This window comes from Mustela nivalis (assembly GCF_964662115.1).
Source record: "Mustela nivalis genome assembly, chromosome: 5".
NCBI classification, from domain to species: Eukaryota; Metazoa; Chordata; class Mammalia; order Carnivora; family Mustelidae; genus Mustela; species Mustela nivalis.
In genome coordinates this window covers 112,735,228-112,753,860 of record NC_139024.1, presented here as the reverse complement: position 1 = coordinate 112,753,860, position 18,633 = coordinate 112,735,228, and the positions used below count along the sequence as shown (strand labels likewise).

The window sequence follows — 18,633 nt, the reverse complement described above, 5'->3', positions numbered from 1 at the left end:
GAGCTGGTCCTGGGGAAAGCGCCACAGCGCGCTGGCCTCTGCATTCTGGCCCACGGTGCTCTGCTGGAAGGCGCTGCTCTCTGCAGCAGTGTCCGTCTCTGTTCCTATCCTGTCTCAGGACTCACAGCCGGGAGGGGCGGGAGTGCAGGAAGCCTGGACATCCTGACGTGATGCCCTGGGGGTGTATATGGAGAGGGGTGTTAGGCAAGTTCTGGAAACTTACCCAGGCCCCACCTCCTAACTACAGTAAATGCCAAAACCACTTGTTCCTCACTTGGCTCAACCATTCCAGAACAGATTGGGTGTTTGCCATGCTGTCCCCAGTCTCATTATATGAATAATAAACCTTTTCATATCCTCTGGGTTCATATGTGTCTCCATCAGTTTTGATACCCAAACCAGTATCTAGTGTGAGATTGATTTCTCCCTTCCCAGGACAACCACAAAACACTAAAACTAAGTCTATTTATTAATACCTAAAAGACCAGAAGATCTATGCAATTTGTATAGTCACACATTTATATAGTTTGTGCCAAGGGTAGAAACACACCAGGCTTTCTTACTGGCATCTGAATGGGGCAAAATGAGGGGAAGGAAGGTGTGGGGCCCGAAAGCTGCCAATGGCCAAACACCAAAGTGGAGTCTTTGCATTTTGATATTAAAATAGTCAAATATAGTGTTGGCTTGAACTTCACGAGCAGAAGACTCTATCTAGATAATAGCCATTTGCCTTGGGTGATAAGTATGCAGAGGTTTACCATACTGTTCTATTTTGGTATGATTGCGATTTTCCATAAGTTTTTAAGAAGTGTAGTCCAGTTTAATATCAAAACTTCAACCTGTCATCCAATTTAAGCTTCTCACTTTCTGCCAACGTGGGCCTGAGTCAGGCTTAGAAATCTAGAGAACAGGGTAGTGCATAATCAGTTTCTTTTCCATTTCCACACATTTCTCAGCTTCCCCCTGTGGTCCTGTTGGCTGCTGTGCTGAGAGCTGGGCAGACAAAGAGGGACTGACAAGGTTGTGATCTAGCACTGGCGCTCTGCAGAGGGTGGGAGGTAGCCAAATGCTGAGTCCTGGGTCATTCATGGTTACAGATTCACACAGACTCTGTGAATCTCTTCACTTGGACCCTCTTGTAGCTCTAATTCTGGGGTGAGAACGCAAGCTCTGCTTGGCCATTTACAATACCCATACCTCCATCCCCTCTGCCAGGGCTCCCTACACTGGAAGGAAACCCTTCAGAGCAGGGTCTCTACCAGCGTGATTCAGGACCAGTTACTTTTGATGCGCCCACCTGACTCCAGAGAAACTCATGGTGGGAGCACTGTTCACCTTGTGAGCGCTCTCTGTCTTGCTTTGAGGGAATCTTCAGCTGCTTTCATCCCTCGGGCTTTCCCAGGTAGGAGTCATGTGCAAGTCCTTAAGGCCCTACACTCCAGCGAGCCAAGAGAGTATCTTTAAGAACTGGGAGACTTTGGGACCAGCAGATTTCTGCTACTGAAGAAACATCCCCCAGGAGTGGGTGGTCAGCCTCCCCTGCCTTGGCAAGTACCGTCGTCGCCCATGAGTGGCTCCCTGGAAGCTCTCCTCACACAGCTTGCTGGAGAGCAGAGCCAGCGCTCCTTCCTTACCCCCAGAGGGTGATACACTGCATTCTGGCAACTGTCCCCAGAGAAACTCTTCCCTCCTAACCTTCCCTCAGTAACCCCCCCCCTTTTTTTTCAAATAAATATCCTAGTAGTGGAGTGTGGAGTTAAAGGTGGCCAAACTGTGTTTTGGATTACCACTTAGCAAATTTTGCCTAAATGCTTTGGCATCTCCTTTTAGAATGTGCAGACAATTAACACTCTTCCTTATCAGCTTTGGAGCCTCAGCCAAAATTCTGAAACAACAGGGAATTCACACTTAGCATCTTCCCTCTTGCGTTTGCGATCATTTTAAGGCTATGTTGCTCATGACATTTTGGGGGGGAAATGTATTAAAAAGAGTGGTTGGTGGTGGTTTTGTAAAACCTCTTAGGCATTTGTGAGAATCGTATTTGGGGTGATAAACACTTACAGGTATAGGACACTGACAGAGAGACATGGGCATTCAGAAAATGGCTCACAGTTTGCATCTACAAATTACTGGACTCAAGTGACTTTGAAGACTGGGAGCTGAAGAAATCAGTGGGAGTTAGGAGAAGTCTACCTATTACTAGTCCACTGAACACTACTTAGAAAAATCTTTGTTGCGTTAAATCCTGATCTAGAACCTCATTCTTTTCAGATGGGATACAGAAAAAGAAGCAAATACAGAAGGACTGGAGGGGAAGATGTCCCTGCCTGGTGCCTACCAATATTCTCCTCCAGACAAACTAACGACAGGACTGAGTAACAGCCCAGATACTCCTAACTGGCAAGAGGTGAAACTGCGAAATGTACCTGTTTGCCATCGCTCTTATTAAAAAAGTGACTTTCATGCCAATGTACATATAGCTCTCCCTTATATTCACTAAGAGAAATAGCTTCAATCAAATAGTGTTTAGCAACGAGAATCTTCTTAAGTTCTACCTTTCAACCATGAGTCTTAAACCCTTCTGTGTGTGTGTGTGTGTGTATGTGTGTGTGTGTGTGTGTTGGGGGGGCAGCAGTTCTCTTCAGTGCCTCTGGCTAGCACTGTTCACTTTGACTCTGGGGATCAGAGTATGAGAGGAACCATCTGAACATCCCCCCCCCCCCCCACCGTGATGTGTTAGGAGGTACCTGGCACAGAGGACAGATTTACATGGAAGCAATAGTATTAAGGTAATAAGTGAGAGAGCCTGAGAGACCAGCCCTTTGCTTTCAGGCTCTGCTGGCCAGGGAGGGCCGGCATGCAAGTGTCGTCACTCCCCCAACCACCAAAGCCAGTCCAGTAAAAAGAGCTCCTTTACGGATTAGGCTTTTACTTTCCTCTGAAGAAAATCTGCTACTGCTGCAAATGGTAATAATAACAGTAGTAGTAGTAGTAGCAGTAATAATAACCACAACAGTAATAGGTTTAAGAACCACTGATATGGCTCAGCTCTTCTGTGCCCTAGAAGAGGGGTTCAGAAGGAATCAGGGATTTGCCCACGCTTCTGGCGCGGTGGAGCAGGACTCCAAACCTCCTGACAGCCCTCGGTGCTCGCCTGCGCAGTTGTGCTGGTGGGGGCTGCCTCCGCGGGGATTCCCCGACAGCCCTGCCTCCTCGCCCGACCTCTCTACTCCGCAGAGAACCACAGGAACAGCACCTTCCGAGGTGGGCAGGCTCCTGGGTTTGTCATTTTTCCCTCATTCCGTCTTAATCCCTCTGAATGTCAGCAACAGCCAGAAGAGCAACAGACTCTTCCAAAACGAATCTTTCTCATGTCTTCTTTGTCTTGTTTCCTTTGTGTGTCTGTCACTGAGTAATACTTCCCGAGCCTGCTCAGAGCGCTCAAGTCCCTGAGCCTGTATTGAGGACAAACAAGAGAGCAAACCTGCCTCTGTGCCCACGGGTATGTGACTTCTGGCATTTTGATGTTACCGGAATGAATCCAAATTGAGATCTTTCCAGCTGAGGAGTAAATTCCAGAGGCAGAGGAGGGGGAATTAAAAATCAGTCCAGGAAGCCTCTGTCTTCACTTAATAGATTGTTATCTAGAAATCAATACAACATGTGTGCCAATCAAATGTGGTAAGGTCTGTGAACCGTTGGGATCGTTTATTAATTCAGATGCGGAAACAAAAACAAGAGACCTGGAGACATCAGTGGGGGTGGTCCTGGGCTTCATGATATCTGGTTCTAGTCCTGGCTCTGCCACCACAGGAGTGTGAGAAGGTCACTTCACCTTTCCAGGCCTAGTTACTTCCTCTATCAAATGGGTGGTTCCTGCCAGCTTTAGCAATTTAGGATTCAATCACATTTAGGGAGCAAAACCAGATTTCTGGCACTGCTGTTTTGTGAAGCTGATTTTGACCTAAGCATATGCAATGCTAAATATAATGTTTTAACTGCATTTCTGTCTCTGTTTATGGCTTCTTTTACTAAGCCAAGATGAGCCTGTTTGGTTCAAGACTGGATAGCCTGGGTGTGTTCAGCACGTTCAGACTGTACTGCTGTAACCAAAGACTTTCTGGAATTGTCTGTGGAAAAGCAGCAGGAATCTAAAGCAAGGCTATGCTCATGCTAACTAGATATACTGCAGAAATAAAGGTTCTTATTAACTGAGTGAAATGTATGAATATTTGGGCTGAAATATTTCTATTTACAGAGTAATATCGACCGAATAGCAGGAAGTCTCTCTCCCATGCCTGGAAGGCTATTTAGGGACTGAAGAGCCCTCTTTAGTGTCCTCTGTACATTCAGAAGGGTTTACCACAGGCAGATGCGGGGGGTAGGGGGGCCTACAAACATACTGTCTTCAATAAGCTCTGGTTTCCTTCTAGCCCTCTGACTGTGCAGATGCTCAGTAGTATGTCATCAACAAGGACTGCATGTGGCCCTCTTCCATGAACCAAGCAGCTCCCCACCAACAGCAAGATCTGGGGGCGAGAGCCTGCCCGCTGCTCTCCGCGCAGTCAGAGATGCTGGTACGTAGTGTCCAATGACTGAATCGCACAGGGAAGGGATCTTGGCAGAGCCAAGGCATGAGGAGAGATCTCTCGTTCTTGGTGGTTCTATTTTTCATTGCAATTTAAAAACCTGCCCTCTGTGACTTGTCATCCTTGCGCAGGGGCCATGCTAATCTTCTCTGTATCGTTCCAATTTTAGTATATGTGCTGCCGAAGCGAGCACGCCCTCTGTGACTTGTGCCCAGAGACTTTTCAGAAGTGCCTGAACCCGAGATAATGAAGAAATGATAGAAATTTCTTTGGAATGTCAAATGGGGAGGGGGACTGCCTTTGATACAGGCAATGTAGTGGATTATAGTACTAGTAGAGGGTTGAAATACAGTTTCTAAAAAGTGGATAATTTCTGTTCCTACATTTGTTTGTAAAGAAACCCGTAATGTCTTTAAATCACTCTTCCATAAATAGATTACCTTTTTGCAGTGTTAGCAAAGCAAAGCAAACAAAACACTTGGGAGCGGAGCAAAACCAGTTGCATAGACACTGTGGGATACAAGTCAGCAAGCTCTGCAACTTGGCATAGGGAGCTTTCAGGAGGCTGCCGCTGGTCTGGAAAAGGTAAGTCATGTTCTGTGGATGTGACCAATGTGTCCAATTACAGTGAACATCGATGGTAGCATCCACAGAACCCAGGTCTTACGACAGCTGGAAGAACACTGGCAATGGAAAGCTGCCTGTCAATCATGTTCTCTTGATAAGCACTACGGACCAGCACAGCTCTTCTGAAGAGGAAGTGGAGCTTTGGCAGCAGATACGAGAAGAGGTGTGAGCTCCTCTGCACGGCTGCTGATGGGCAGCTCATGGTTGCAGAGTTGCTAGAGAAGTGTGCATCTGGGCTATCACATTTCTTGTAGATGGTTTCTACAGGGCAAAGTCTTCTAAGTATGGATTGGGAGTGTGGGGTGGGGAAAATGTGACAATGAATTTACAGAAATAGAACAGCTGCCAAAAAATATAAAGAGAAGACCATGTCCTTTAAAAGAGCTGTTACTGAGTTTTTGGAAAGAAAACCTGTTTTTCTCCTCTCCTGGCCCCGAATAAGCTAGTGAGGGCAGTGAAAAGATGAGGAGACCCAAAGGTTTTCCAACCTGTTCTAAATAGGGAAGAAAACTGAAAATGTTTTTATGAATTTTAGTTGGTAAACAGGGAATAAGATACAAGGCTCTGCGTGCTACTTTGTAGTTTTCAGAGCACTTCCACAAAGTAGTCTTTGCTCTTACTATCTCCTTTCTCGGGATGGAAAAGATATCAAATGACTTAGGCAGCTCCCACAATGATTTGTTGAAGGTTGTGATGAGAAAGCCAACTGACCAGACAGAATCCTTCCTCTTCTCTTGGGTGTCAATCATGTTCTTCTCTTCTCTTTTTCGGCTTCTCTAAGCTTTTAAAGGAGGGGTGATTTTGAAGCGATATTCAAATGATACTCAGCTTAAAAAAAAAAAAAAGCCCTTTTAATAATAAAAACAATATCAATAATTAGTACGACATACTGATAATATAGGTGATAATTATAATTTGTTGAGGACTTACTATGTGTTGGGGCTTGTAGTAAGCACTTTGCATACATACATGGTCTAATGTAATTCTCGCCATCACCCTTTTAGGAGAGTAATATTGTTTGCCCCAGTTTGAAGATGACTAATGTGAAGAACAGTGTTGAAGTTATTGCAAAAGGCCGTGGAGCCAGTGATGATTACAGGGCGGATTTGACCCCCAGTGTGCCCTCTCTGTACTTGTGCTGACGTGAATCATGCATCACTTGCTCCCAGTGAATGCCACCCAGCCTGATGCCCTGTCACCAAGGGTGGTTTCACCACCACGAGAGGTGTGTATTTTTTACTCCAGACCCCTAGAATATTCTGGCCCAAGAGCTAAGAACATCACTTTGCATCAGAAAGACCTGGATACAAACATTGTCTCAGCAATTGACGAGTTGGGACACACGTCTAAGTTACTTACTTAATCTTTCTGAGGACCAGTTTCCTTTTCTATAAGTTTGGGCAACCCTCCCTACCTTATAGGGTTGTGGGAACATGAAAACTAAGGATGGTGAGACTTCTGTGTCAGGCTAAGACAGTGATTCCCTATGAAGCACACGAGTCCAGGTGTGAGGTCTGTACATCCTGGTGTTTTTGCTCCAAAGAAGACCGTTTCCCTCATTGTTAAGAGTTTCCATTCAGATGAGCTCAATGGGAGAAGATGGGCATGATCCTTTTCTTTGGTCATCATTGGCTTTTGCCCTCGTCCTCAGAATACACGTTTTTCATGTGAAATCTGCTCTCGGCTCCACCAATCAACCAAGAACCTAGGCTACCCCAGCCTCTCCTGCAGCTGTTTCCTTGGCAACCAGAGCCCAGCCAGAGAGCTCACCAAACCACAGTGGGACCAAGTGAACCCCTGCAGGAATATCTGCACCTTCCTTTTAAAACGCAAGACACCACACCAGAGCCTCTTTCTCTTGCACTAATGCCAACCCAGCTGCCATCACTTCGTGTTTGTAGAACCCTGTCATCTGGGCACCTCAAAGCAGATACACGTTTGTGTCATGGGTCTTTCCCTGTTGAGATCATCATCATTATTCACGTTATTCCTGTAAGGAATCACCTGTGAGAAAAATCAAAGGATTCTCCAGTGGGCTCTTTTGTTCTCCTTATCTTTTTTTTTTTTTTAAAAAACTTCGTGCATGGCGCTCCCTCGCAGTTACTATTGCAAATGCTTGTAGGAAAATGCCACACTACAGTGCTAAAATGTTGGGGTGAAAATCACAAGGTATTGTACAGTTTCCCAGTTAGTATAGCCCCATTGACCTTCCACGGTAATCAAAACTGAGCTCACCTGATGTCCAAGCCGGGTGTTGTGATTGTGGTTTATTTTCTGTCTGACTGGGACCGTCCGTGAAGAGGGCTCACACAGCCCGTAAGAGTGTCTTTTCTCTGTCAACCACCCCTCATACCAGAGGTGTTCCTCAGGAGCTCCTCCCAGTAATGGAGAGACTGTGGAGGATTGCCATTTGATTATTTGAACCTTTCCAAATAGGGAGCATTTAGGACAGGGCTTCTGAAGCCCTGGTGACTATATGAATCACCTGGGGAGTTTATTAAACACCTGGTTCTGATTCAGTCTGAGGTCGGCCTTGAGCGTCTGCATTTCGGTCAAGTTGCCAGGTGGTGATTCTACTGCAGGTCAGAGGACTGGATTTTCAGTAGCCAGAGCTCAGGCTCTATGTCCATATTCTTGTGATGACATGTGTACCTGTGCTTGCTCCCAAAGTGGGAGAGAAAGAGTATACCTTGCATTCTTATAGGGATTTCAGTATTTTAAAACACTTTAATATTCCTCTTAGGCAAGCAGGATAGGTAATATTGTCCCCCCACGCCCCATAGCGCATAGTTAATGAGATTCCGGATCCAATTTTTCATAGCTGTTCATCACAAAAGACTAATCAAAGTAGAATGTTTTTGTCATTATTAGAGTATGTATATGAATTAGAAAAGCATTATTATGATTATTAAACACACTCACAGACAATATCGAAATTTTCTCTAAACCAAAGTGGGCTTAGGTTACAAGGAAATTATGTCCTAGATCGCAGAAAGGTTCTTAGAGACATCTCTGCGGAAGGGGGTTTCTTTAGCAATGGTGCTTCTTCAGAAACTCCCTTATCATAGTCAAGTGAACTTTGCTCTGGCTCGATATTTGCTGGCTGCTGTTCAGATTGATTGAGATTCCATAATTCTGGCGAGACTAACTAGATGTCAGGGAATAACCTACCTCCAAGCTCCAGGGGGTTGAAATGGTGTGCTCCCTTTCCAAGATAAAAGTCCCCTTGGAACTTTAACGTGACCTGGTTTGGAAGAAGAGAGTAGATGGAATTAAGGTAAGGATCTCCAGATGAGATCAGTCCTGATTTAGGGTGGACCCTAGATCCCATGATGACTGTACTTAAAAGAGAGAAGAAGACACAGGGGACACAGGGAAGGCAGATGAAAATGGAGGCAGAGAACGGAGTAATTAATGCTGTGACAATCCAGGAAACAGTGGGAGGCATCAGAGCTGGGAGAAGCAAGTAAAGACTTTCACTGGAGATTTTGGAGGGAGCTTGGCCCTGCTGACCCTAACTTCAGATTTCTGGCCTCCAGAACTGTAAAACAATACAGTTTTTAAAGCCTTCAAGTCTATGGTCATTTGTCGTGGCCACCCTAAGAAACAAACAACCCCTTCCAAATCTTCCAAGGATTAAAAATGGTCCTGCCTTAGAAAGCTGCTCTCCGTGCTGTCGAGCTCTGTCCTCGGGTCACAGGCATTTGGCCTCAGCGTGGCAGTTCTATGTGGCACCTCCAGGGGAGAGTGGTAGCCTGAGCCCAGAAGACAGGGCAGTTTACCCTTAGATAAATGGAAATGTTATTTACTGAGCAGACATATTTGTGGACTGAAATGAACTCAGTGTACCTTAAGGAAGGTGAGTCACAACTCTGAATTCATTCAACAAAGTGAGACCCCTTGACTACTTTTTGATGGAAATAAATAAGGAGAACTTTGGGTATGTTTACAGTCATGAAATATTTACACTCTTGGGTTTTCTTTCTTCTTCTTCTTTTTTAATGCCTTGAAAAAGCTCTTTCCCCGTAAGTTTTGTCCTTTACCTGAAGTTTTAATCAGTCAGAGTCTAAGTGTTCCCCACTGAAGACCTACGCCATGGTGCGCCCCCCTCAGCAGGTACTTCTACCTTCGGTGGCTTCATCGAACCGCATGAAGCACTACTGCCATCTTGTGGTTTAAATATGCCACTACATCCATTTGTTAAGGTTTCTGTTCTCACCAACAGAGGGCAGGTGCAGAAGCCCAGGACTGGAGACTGAAACTCCTTTTTATAATTTTGAGCTTTTGGCATTTAGCTGTTATGGCAGGGTGAGATTTGAAACGGCACGTTAAGAAGAACCATGTAATACAACTTGTGTTCTCCTGTTACTAAAGCAGTGAAAAATCGCAAATATTGTACAACCTCCCCGGGGCGGGGTGGGGGTGTGTGTGGCGGGGTGAAAACATACCACATGGATATACCATTTTGAATTTCCAGTTCTTAATCCCCACCCACCCTGTGCTGTGGTGGTAGCTAAAGCTAACAGGCAGGCCTCTGGGGTAGGAGGAGGATGAGAGTCAAGTTTTCAGGAGGCTGGCTAACACCCCGTCTGTTACTGGGCTTCCTGTTACTTTGGAACGGAGAGACCACCTAACCCTACACTATTGGAACATTTGTTAGATTGCTTGTTTATTTAACTCTATAAACAGCTGGGGTTTGGATGGCCTGATTTCCCAGGAAATAGGATTACCCAGCTCAGAGTCATATTTGGTGTGTGGCTTCTATTAGATTAGAAGGATCATTGTCTCCACCTAACTTTTACAACAGTGGAACTTCTCTGACTGACCTACACCAACATCCCCCTTCCCCAGCCTTTAGTGAAACTGCCAAACAGGTTCAAGCTCAGAACTCTGGTTAGAGCAAGAGTGAAGATTCTGGGATCTTCTGTATTTTTCTACCTATATCTAGAGACAAGCTTAAAAAACTGTCCCTCAGTTCCCTAGAATATCATTTGGAGAGCCTTCATTAAGAGCAACAGTGTTCCAAAAGAGGGAGAGGAGAATTCCCAGAACATTGCTTCAAAAATATCAACTTACCAATTCTAATCAAATGGATCTGGGATCTAAATGGGTGAAAAATCCTTACCAGTTTTATCAAGGCACTATTCTTAGTAGAGGAAAAGCTGCTGAACAGGATGGCTAACCACAAGGTTTTGCTTTCTAGTTCTGGGCCCTCACACTTTTCTACTCAAAGTAAGATCCACCAACTCCTGCATCACCTGAGAACAGGGGCTGTCTTCACAGGTGTGCCTGAACTTGGACAGTCACGTGGGGCCTTGCCCTTGAAAGGGTCCAGCACTTGGCTTAATGCTGTGTTGCCACCATCTTGAAATTCTTAATAATTTTTAACAAGGGACCCCTGCGTTTCTATTTTGCACAGAGCCTTTTCAAATTAGTACGTCCTGCCTGGAAGTTTTTTTAGAAACATATAATCTGAGGCCCCACCTCAAGCTTCTAAAATTGAACCTGAATTATAACAAGATCTTGAGTGAATTATTGCAACATTGAAGTTTAAGAAGCACTGATTTCCACTACCTCTGAGATAGGTAGGGCCCAGATAGGATAGGAAAGCTCAGATGAGTAGCAAGTAGGTCCTTGGTGGAGAACACAAGGGAAGATCTGCATTCTTGTTGCTAAAGAGGAAGAATCAAAAGACATTTAGACTGAAGGAGCTGTGGGTGTGTCACACTTGGGAGATAACTGGAGGATAGAGAAAGAGGATATGGGAAATTATTTTATTATATAGGGAATAGCATCTTCAAAACCAGTTCTTTTTTTTTTTAGATTTTATTTTATTTTATTTATTTTTTTTAATTAATTTTTTTATTTTTTATAAACCAGTTCTTTTAAACCATAATGTCCTGTTAAAATTTTTTGAAAAATTCAATTCTAACATGACAGTACAAAAGGGAAGTTGAATAATAAATGGCCACTGGTTTTTGACTTTGGGGTATAGTTGGATCAGTGATTGCTGATTGAGCTATGCTGTGGCATGAAATGGGGCAGGAATACACACCCATTATTAGAGTCAAGTTGCTCTTCTCCTCACTGTTTCTAGAGGAATAGAGAATTTTCCTGTCTATTTCTCTTTTAGCTGTCAAAGTTCCTCTTCCTCCACTCCCTTTCTCTGGATACGTGCACTTGCTTTATATCATCAGAAAATTTACATATTTTACAAAAGAACAGACCAGAAGAGATTTTGACCTTAGGCTTTAGTTGCTTTCAGAAAAACAAGAAATCCTTGAGGAAAAGGCCAACTGCTAGTAAGAATAGTGGTGGATTTATAGAGAATACTTTTAAATTACACTTGTGCAGCACCTGGGTGGCTCAGTAGGTTTAAGCATCCAACTCTTGGTTTCAACTCAGGTCATGATCTTGCTGATCCTGGGACAGAGCCCCACCGGGGGCTCTGTGCTCATCACAGACTCTGCTACAGATTCTTTCTTCCTCTTCCTTTCCTTCTGCCCCCAACAGCTCGTGTGTTTGCGTGCACGCCTGTGCTCTCTCCCTTCCCCTTAAATAAATAAATAAATATCATTAAAAAATAGATTGTTTTTTAAAAAATAAAATTACACTGTTGAGATAATTAGGAAAAAAATTAAATAGGAGTATTTTGAATCTTGTTATCCTAGAACACTTTATATTGGTTGTACATGCAATTTGAACAAGCTAAATTACTCTCTCTCCAGTGTAGAAATCTCCATATTGGTATGAATAACTTGAGAAATCAAAACAACATCTTTGAGATGATGATACAGTTAGATAAAGCAAAAGCAAACCAAATCAAACCAGAAGTATCGTTTTTGAAATACAAGCTGGCGAGAAGCACACAAGAAAAATCTCGGTGAGAGGCAACGAAAAGGTATGGAATTTACTTTGTTTCTTGACTCTAGGAAGCTCATCGGCCCTTTGAACATTTTAACTGTAGCCATGTTGGATGTAAGAAGTGAAATGTTTATGTTTACCCGAAGGAGATTGACTTTTAATAGACTGAAAACAGTGATCTGGGAGAAAATCGAGTATTTCTTCTAATTGTTAGTGTAGGCAACAAGCCAGAGCCATAGCAAGCAGTACTTATGCCCTTGTTAATAAAATCACATTACAGTTGTTGCAGATATTTTGAACTATCATTTATGCTCATCACTTCAAAAATAGTTATTAGATAGAAGTCACATATATTACTACATCAAATATTGTTTTTAAAAGCATTTTTAATTTTTCCAATATAGTTGCCTTTGAATTCTATGTATTTTTAAATTAGTTTAGTATTATTCTAAGAGGAGCTCATAGGCTTCACCAGGTCTGACAGGTGTCCAAAGCATACTGAATCCTGTGGTAGAAGAAAGCACAGGCATATAGAAGAAAATTATTTTCCTGGACACTAAATGATAAAGTGTAGAACACACAAACAACATCATGTATCTAGCTGCAAAAAGCAACAACAACAAAACCGAGTGATAGTTTGAAAAATAAATTCAAAGTGAAAGAAAGAGCTAAATGTGAGACAGGAAACCATTAAAATCCTGGAGCAGAACACAGGCAGCAACCTTTGTGACCTTGGCCACAGCAACTTCTTATTAGACACATCTCCAGAGGCAAGGAAAACAGAAGCAAAAATGAACTCTTGGGACTTCATCAAGATAAAAAGCTTCTGCACAGCAAAGGAAACAGTTAACAAAACTAGAAGGCAGCCTACAGAATGGGAGAAGATACTTGCAAATGACATATCTGAAAAAGGGTATCTAAAATCTATAAGGAACTTATCAAATTCAACATCCCAAAAGCAAATAATACAGTTAAGAAACGGGCAAAAGACATGAACAGACATTTTTTCCAAGGAAGACATACAAATGGCTAATAGACACATGAAAAGATGCTCAACATCACTCATCATCAGGAAATACAAATCAAAACCACGATGAGATACCACCTCACACCTGTCAGAATAGCTAAAATTAACAACATGGGAAATGGCAGATGTTGGCAGAGATGCAAAGAAAGGGGAACCCTCTTATACTGTTGGTGGGAATGCAAACTGGTGCAGCCATTCTAGAAAACAGTATGGAGGCTTCTCAAAAAGTTAAAAATAGAACTGTCCTATGATCCAGCAATTGCACTAGTAGGTATTTACCTGAAGGATACAAAAATATTGTTTTGAAGGGGTACCTGAACCCTGATATTTATAGCAGCATTATCAACAGTAACCAAATTATGGAAAGGGCCCAAGTGTCTCCTGACTAAAGAATGGATAAAAAAGATATATATATGCAGTGGAATATTACTCAGCCATAAAAAAGAATGGACCCTTGCCATTTGCAAGGACATGGATAGTGCTCAAGTGTATTATGCTAAGTGAAATAAGTAAGAGAAAGATATGATTTCACTCATATATGGAGTTGAAGAAATGAAACAGATGAACATAAGGGGGAAAAAAGAGAGAGGCAAACCATAAAACAGACTCTTAACTACAAAGAACATACTGAGGGTTGACGGAGGGAGGTGGATGGGGGATGAGCTAAATGGGTGATGGGTATTAAGGAGGGCACTTTGCTGCGATGAGCCCTGAATATTATATGTAAGAGATGAATCACTAAATTCTACTTCTAAAACTAATATTACACTCTATGTTAACTCATTGAAATTAAAATAAAAACTTTGGGAAAAGGGGGAAATATTGTTGGCAAAAATACATAGCCAGTGCAAGAATTTTTAATTAACGCTTAATACAAAACAAAAGCAAAACAAAAACTTGGTGAATGTATGGTGGAGTGAAAACAATGGCAAGAATAAATTAGTGTGATCTGCTTTTGTAGTTTCTGGTGGTTTTACATTATATGTTGATAAAATTTGGAAGACCTAGAGGAATGAAGAGATAACAAAAGATGTGCTAATCAGAAAAGTCATGGTCATGTCTTGTGGATTGTACAACAGGGAAAGGAGGGCTGGGATGGGTGCCTGTGGAGGAAGTTGAAAGAAAGCTTCTAGCATCTAAAAGAAGAGGGCTAGCCAGGGCATACACAGTAAAAGAAAGAGTAAGATGGTGATTAAGTTCCTCTCCACCTGGAAAAACTGGGGAGGATTCGGAGATGTGGGAGCAGACTTGCTGATGTAGTATAGGCTGGTAATCTCACATAGTGGAAGGCAGTGAGAGAACATCGAGAATTCCCAGAACAGAAAAATGGCAGGAATTTTTAACTACATTACCTAGGAAATGGCACTAAAAATGCTGGTGAGAGTAGTTCTGCTGGGCTGGGTCACAGGGAGTTCTTTGCTTGCTTTCCAGGAAGTGGTCCTGACTCAAAGCAAGGGTTGGCCTGGAAAAGGAGTGAGCAATAGCCCCGCTGAAGGGGCCAGGAGTGGGCTGAAGAAAGCAGGTGTGGTACGGGCCACGGAAGTTAGCACTTCTGTGGCCCAAGTGGGAAAAAAAAAAAAAAAATTCTACTAGTCTTATCTGATGGTAGAGGGAAGGAACATTCCAGCAGTGCTGGTGGGTTGAATAAATAAGCAAGCACTAAAGACTTGATTTGCCCAAGGATTCTATGTTCATGTACAGTCTTCATACCGTTAACTTTGATGGATATTAGTATTTGATGCAGAACAGTTATAATAGCTAACATTTATGGGGTATTTACTATGAATTCAGATTTTATCCTAAGAATTCAATATTTACTACTTACCTTAATCTTCAAAGTAATGCTACGAAGAGGGTAGTGTTCTTCCATTTAACAGATACGTTCTATAGTATGGTTTTATTAATTCAGCTCTTAATGTAACTTTTTGATATTTAACCTCTCATTAACCTAATTGACTTTGTAATTGTTTATTTGAAGTCCACAGATCTGGAGGTCAGCTGGGCAGCCCTGTTTCAGCCCGGAAGTTGGGTTCAGGTCTCTTACACTTGTCTTTTATTCAAGGAGCAGGTTGAATGAGTAGCCCCTACCTGCAGAAAGCCCTTGCCACGGAGAACGGTCTCTGCTTATGTCATATCCACTAACGAGATAACTAATACAGAAGCAAGTCATTTGGCCAAACCCAAAGTCAGTGGGACAAGGATATATATATTCTCAGCCTCTTCTGTGGCGAGGTGCACTGCCAACCAACGTGGCAATGGGTCTGAGTAGGTATCATCCTTTCAGAAAGAGTAAAGAATTGGGAACAAAATCATGCCTTCAAGTTGGCAAACTGGGACCATGAGAAGAGGAGAGAAAAACTTCCAAGAAGGAAATCTTCAATAGTAGATGCAGAGAGGGTCGATAACTATGCTGTGAAAAGACTGTTGGAATTTGTCTGTGGCTAGATATCATTTAAGGGGAGCATATCAGCAGAGTGGTGGGAGTGCACAGACCAGATGGCGATAGGGGTAAGGTTGTCAGTTTTGGCAAATAAAAATATAGGATACCAAATTAAATTTGAATTTCTGATAAAAAGAACTAATTTTAAAAGCATGCTTAACTTTTTTATGTGAAAAATTTTTTTTATTTCCTGTAGGTATCTTGCCCACAAGTATTTTTTTATATGAAATATAACATTTTTATATGAAATTTTTCATTTTTTTATATGAAATTCATCTGGGTAGTCTGTATTGATCTGGCAACCATATCTTGGGGGTTATGAATGAGCAGTAAGTGAGTTATTGGAGCCAAGACAGAAGAGACCAAATGGAGGGATAAACTGGAAGGTCTATCTAATTAGGAAGAGCTCAATTAGTAGTGAAGACCTGACCCATGTTATCAGAGGTCATCACATATATACTCATGGGATCCCCCATGGTGGGATGTGTGTGGGGGTGTAACACTGCTCATTTGGGTAGCTAATGGGACAAAGGAAAAAGTTTTAGCAGCTATTGGAAGTAGTGACCCTAGAGCATCTCTTTTTGGCAATTTAAAAAAGAAAAAAGGGAAAAAAAGAACAACAACAACAAAAGCAGCTTGTAAGACTTTGTCCCAAGCTATGAGTTCAGAATAACCTGTATGAGACCAGCTAATAAAAGCGTCATGCAAGGGCCTTGATATTGACCATGTTTGCTTTATACCTGTGTAAAGTTGTGAAGACTTGCATATGTTGTGTCTTCTTGAGAGGTACCTGAGGAACTAGGGTGGGGGGTAGGGTGTAGGAGCTGTGTAAGGCCTGGTAATTTCTGAGCTCCTCTGAGGAGAAGGGACTCTACACATAGATAAGGAGTTATGGAATCTATTTTTGGGAGCAAATAACTTAAGAGGGCATATGGATTGACTGGAAGGACTGACATGCTATATGGGGCTGGGATTCAGGGATGATCAATTCAACCCCAAGTTGCAGATTTTTGTGACTGATGCAGAATTGAGGGGCACTATGCTTTGGGACTAGGGACAAGGAGTCAGGTAGAGGAACTCAGAAGACAATTTTATCTCGGAGCCAAAGGATAAGTGTGAGGTTTGGGTAAGGACAATTTTGTTCTATCTTCTTTATTAATACTCTTTCTGAGAGCTGATATGATATATTCTAGAAGTTTAATAATGCATATGGTGAGTGCAGTCACAGGAAGACTGAGGAATAGGAGAGAGTTATAGGGCAAAAGTCTTAAAAAGAGAGCTCAGCAGGTGGAGAAGGGTTTGACTGCCTCCTTTCCCTATTCCCCCACCTCCCATGGTAATGGCAGAGCATTAGAGACAAGCAACAGGAGACCTTATTAGCTGGTAACGTGTCGGGTATTTTCCATAAAAGCATCTTTGCTGCAGACATCTTTGCCACAAGCATTTTTGCCACACAGCTAATTGGTTGTAAAAGATAAAAATCACAAAAAAAATAAAAGAATGAATAAAACTTTAATGAATAAAATTCATTAAAAAGGACAGAATGAGACATGAAAAAATGAACAAAATTAAAAAGGCTTTATTATGAAATACAAAACATTTGAATGCATTTAAAATGTATGTAGATTCATGGCAATGCTGAGCAAATAACAGATTGTATTTTGTGGACTACCTAAATACTTGTCTCTGAAGTTATTCATTCTGCTTGTTGATTTGTCTTTTTTTTTTTTTTTTTTTTTTTTTTGCTAAATCTTCCTTTGTTAAGCGAGCTTATCAGTTTCCAAACACTAGAATGCTTATCTGTAATTGAGTTTTGTATTGCTTAATGAAAGCCCTCTACACTTTTGTTTTCAGCATATTATTGTTGACATAGTGTCACTTCTGTTGATAGACGTCCCAAAGTTCTATAGGTTCAAAACTCTGCACCACTCTGTAGACCACTATGAGAGCTAAGATTAACATAGTTTAAAATGGGAATACTGTGTCAATGGAGAAATGAAACTAAACTGTCAACCAGTTGATGAAGCCAGCAAACTGTCAAGTCAAATCGTCAACCAGTTTTTTGTTTGTTTTTTATCTTATAGGGCAAAATCGCTTGATAGCCAATGAGTTATGTGTGAGAATGTTTGGGGCAAAAATACTTGTGGGCAAGATACCTACAGGAAAGATGCTCATGGCAAAAGTTCTTGGAACTGGCTGGCAGTTGCGTTGAGGCAGAGTGGTTTGGCTAGAGTGTTTCCCTTCTTTCCCATCTGATGGACTCTTCATTCTTGAAGAGTCTGGCTCAACTGTCAGGCATAATGGAGGATGCAAAGTGTTTAGCAGGGCGGGCTCTGGAGTCAGACTTTAGTTCACATCCCAGCTTCATCACTAACCAGTGCTGTGACCTTTGGCTTGTTATTTAGCTTCTCCAGCTGCAGATCCTTTGTGTGAAATAGGATTATTAGAGTTCTTAACTCTTAGGGTCATTGTGAGAATCTAAGGTAATTCCGTAGTCCTTTGTACACAAATCAAAATACATTGCTGTGATTATTTATGTCATGATCTCTCTCAGTAGACAAAGAGCTCCTTTAAGACAGGTCAATTTTGTTTTGTTTTGATTTTTACATTCCAAGTAAATAACAGAACATCTATTACCCAACCAAGCCCTTAATAATATTAGCTAAGAATGATCAGATCATGTATCTGAGGCTAGGATTTCCGGATATTAAGTTGTCAGAGTCCGCAAGAAACCATGAAGACAGCAAAACTGCTTTTCCTGCCATTACGTCCTCTCCACCACTGTAGGCCCTGAAGCCATCATGCCAGGAAGACTTACCTGATTTGAAGAGGGATTCCTGCTTTTCTGTCTCTGTCTAGACAAAGAATTTTAAGGCTGTATTTAGTTGCCTCCTATTTTTAAGACAGACTTGCCCCACCTCCCCCCACCCCCGCCAGTTATGTGCATTAAGCAGCTTAGCTCTGACAGCTTGTTGTAAACTGAACTGATCTGTTGTGTTTGTCTTCTTGACCCAACCTAACAGATAATTTCACGTCTTGTAGACCAAACAACTGATTGACTCAATAGGGTAAAATTCAGTCAACTG

General features: G+C 42.2%; 1 long non-coding RNA gene across 1 annotated transcript; it reads left to right on the top strand.

The window, feature by feature from the left end:
- The first annotated feature begins 4,258 nt into the window (after positions 1-4,258).
- Positions 4,259-7,240, top strand: LOC309864857. The gene is made up of 4 exons (XR_014311795.1): positions 4,259-4,343; positions 4,434-4,577; positions 5,040-5,174; positions 6,221-7,240. It is a non-coding gene; the product is annotated as an uncharacterized lncRNA (long non-coding RNA).
- Positions 7,241-18,633: the final 11,393 nt, after the last annotated feature.